Source organism: Caenorhabditis briggsae (genome assembly GCF_000004555.2).
Source record: "Caenorhabditis briggsae complete genome, chrII, whole genome shotgun sequence".
Classification (NCBI taxonomy): domain Eukaryota; kingdom Metazoa; phylum Nematoda; class Chromadorea; order Rhabditida; family Rhabditidae; genus Caenorhabditis; species Caenorhabditis briggsae.
Window position 1 is genome coordinate 14,665,278 of NC_013486.2, and position 3,498 is coordinate 14,668,775.

The window sequence follows — 3,498 nt, forward strand, 5'->3', positions numbered from 1 at the left end:
CGAAAAAAAATCTGAAAAAAAAGTTTTTCAGAAAGTTTCAAAACCGGACAATGTGTTAAAAGTTGAAAATTTGAAAGGTACTCGGGGGATCTGAAATTTCGGAAATTTAGAATTCACAAATTTAGCAAATCCTATTAAAATCTAGAAAAATTGAAATTCGGGAAAAAATGCATACCGTAAAACCTGCATTAGAAGGTACGATCCTTCTATTGATCCAAGGTACCTGCGGAGGGCCCTTCTATTACAGGGGCCCTCCAATCAGAAGGGCCCTTCTATTATTACAGCCAGTTTTTTTTCCGAAATTTCCTTCAAAGCTCATGAAAATCTGCCAATTTCACAAAAATTTAGCAAGAATTTCTTCGAAAATAGAGTTTCAAAAAATTTCTATTAAATAGTGGAGTTCCCGGAATATTTTCCACTGAAAAAGTAATGAAATTTTCTGATTTCAAAACACATTTTGAAGGGGGGGGGTCATTTCTCACAGAGGGCCCTTCTATTACAGGGGACCCTTCTATTACAGGAGGCCCTACCATTTTCCAAGCCCCTCTCGGAGGGCCCTTCTATTAGAGGGACGCTTCCATAAGGGGTCTTTCTAATACAGGTTTTACGGCAGTTAAAAAATGTTGGAAAATTCAATAATTCTAAGATTCTAAAGTTCAGAAGTTTGGAAATTCGAAAATTCTGAAATTTTTGAAACTTTCAGAAAACAAAGAAAATTCCAAGAAAACATATGGGAAATTTGCAGAAAAAGATCAGGATCGAAAATGAATCAAAAATCGAAAATCTTTAGAAAATCCAAAGAAAAATCGGAATAGATTTTGGCATGGATAACATCGAATTCTCCGGAAATTTTGAGATAAAATCTAAGAGGAAAATATGTAGAAATTTTGATGTAAGACACTTTCGAAGACATTCTTCTGAATTCTAAAAATCCGAAATTTTCAAATTTTCAAAAATTACAAGTTCGAATGTTTGGAATTTCTGAACTTCTAACTTTCAAATTGACAAGAATCGAAAAATATGTTTTAACTAAAAAGTATCTGATAAATGTCACGCTGTGTATCTTCAGAAGACGTGACGTCATCTGAAGGACAATGTGATCACTTTTTTTTCTCAATTTATCTTATCAATTATCACGTACGCATACAAAAAAGAAGAAGACGTCAAGGACAGAATCTTCGATTTCGTTGACAGCAATTCTGAAGACAACGTGATAGAGGGTCGGACATCGGGACAATTGGAAATTTGATAAAAATTTGTATGTTAATTTTAAAAAATTTCAGAAAGGTTTGAAAATAAATTAGAGATACAAAACTAACTAATTAACTAACTAATTAGATAATTACCAAAAAATTTATGAACAATTAGAGAAAAAAGAAGGCGCGTTTCAACAAAAAACCGATATCATATCAAATCGCCACTGAATGAGAAAACTTCTTCCTCTTTTTTCTTTGTTATCAGTGATAAAGATAGTGAGAGAGAGAGAGAGAGCGAGAGAGAGAGAGAGAGAGAGGGAACTACAGTAATCCATCATCCTCCCCAATAGAACACAATAAAACCAGTTTCCTCTACGGAACATAACAAATTACAAGAGAATTCGTACAATAAGATGATGAAAAATGGAGAAAAATCAGGTGATTTTTTTGTTTATTTTTGGAAATGATTGATCATTCCATGCAAAAACAATCATTCACTTATCGATATGATAAGAAAAATAACCCCCGAAAATGGACACAGTGAACAACTTTTGAATTCCGAGTTTCCTGGAAATTGGAAACCTAAGTTTCTGCATAGCTGTTTTGTGAAATATTGGGACCTTTCAAATGTCCAGAATTTTTAGAATTCCCAACATTTTTTCGGGATTCCTAAAAAATCGAAAACTTTGAGAAAATTTTTATGGAGTTTTGAAATTCTTTTGGTATTTTGTAAAATTTGGCAGTTCCTGGATTCCTGAACATTCAGAAATTCGGAAATTCAGAAATTCGGAAATTCAGAAATTCAGAAATTCAGAAATTCAGAAATTCAGAAATTCGGAAATTCAGAAATTTAGAAATTCAGAAATTCAGAAATTCAGAAATTCAGAAATTCAGAAATTCAGAAATTCAGAAATTCCATAATTCAGAAATTCAGAAATTCAGAAATTCAGAAATTCAGAAATTCCAAAATTCAGAAAATCAGAAATTCAGAAATTCAGAAATTCAGAAATTCAGAAATTTAGAAATTCAGAGAATCAGAAATTCATAAATTCGGAAATTTAAAAATTCAGAAATTCAAAAATTCAGAAATTCAGAAATTCAGAAATTCAGAAATTCAGAAATTCAGAAATTCAGAAATTCAGAAATTCAGAAAATCAGAAATTCAGAAATTCAGAAATTCAGAAATTCAGAAATTCAGAAATTCAGAAATTCAGAAATTCAGAAATTCAAAAATTCAGAAATTCAGAAATTCATAAATTCAGAAATTTAAAAATTCATAAATTCAGAAATTCAGAAATTCAGAAATTCAAAAATTCAGAAATTCAGAAATTCAGAAATTCAAAAATTCAGAAATTCAGAAATTCAGAAATTCAGAAATTCAAAAATTCAGAAATTCAGAAATTCAGAAATTCAGAAATTCAGAAATTCAGAAATTCAGAAATTCAGAAATTCAGAAATTCAGAAATTCAGAAATTCAGAAATTCAGGAATTCAGAATTTCATAATTCCAGAATTTCCGAATTTCAGAATTTCGGAGTTTCAAAATTTCAAAGATTCAGACATTGAGAATTTTCAAGGTTTTGAGAAAATCATTGAATCCAAAAAAAGCGAAAATTTCGAAAAATCCGTGATTCCAAAAATTTTTAGTTTGAAAAATGCTGAAGTTTCGAAATTGTCAAATGTAAAACTTTTGAACTTTCAAATTTTCGAGTTTTTGATTTTTTTTATTATATTACCTGAAAATTCCAGAAAAAACCTAACTCACAAATTGAAGCGAAAATGATTTTCTCATGATAAATTTTGATTTTCTAAATTTCAGAATTTCATAATTTCAGAAATTCAGAATTCCAGAATTTCGGAATTTGAAACTAGAAACTCACCAATCAAGGCCAAAGTGATTTTCAGTGACTCCATAATATTTTTTCGCATAAATCATACTTTGTAAATTTCGAAATTCCAAGCGAATCGAAAAATTTTTTGCAGGAGGGTCCGTCATTTTTTTCGAAATGGCCAGAAAAGTTCGGAAAAAAAATTCCTGCCAAAATTTGGTCAAAAATAGTAATCGAAATGAAAAATCAATCGGAAAAAAGTTCTTATCAGCTCAAAAATGTTGGTGTTTGTCCCGTTTTTCTGTCAATCAAAAACGAAGATTATCGAGTCATAAAACAAATAAAAAATTTGAAAAAATTGGCTAGAATATATCCACAAATTTTGAAAATTTATGTATAAACGTGAATCGGGAATTCACAAATTTCTGGAAAAATCGAGATTTGAAGAAAGAATTCCCGATTTCTGAAATTTGA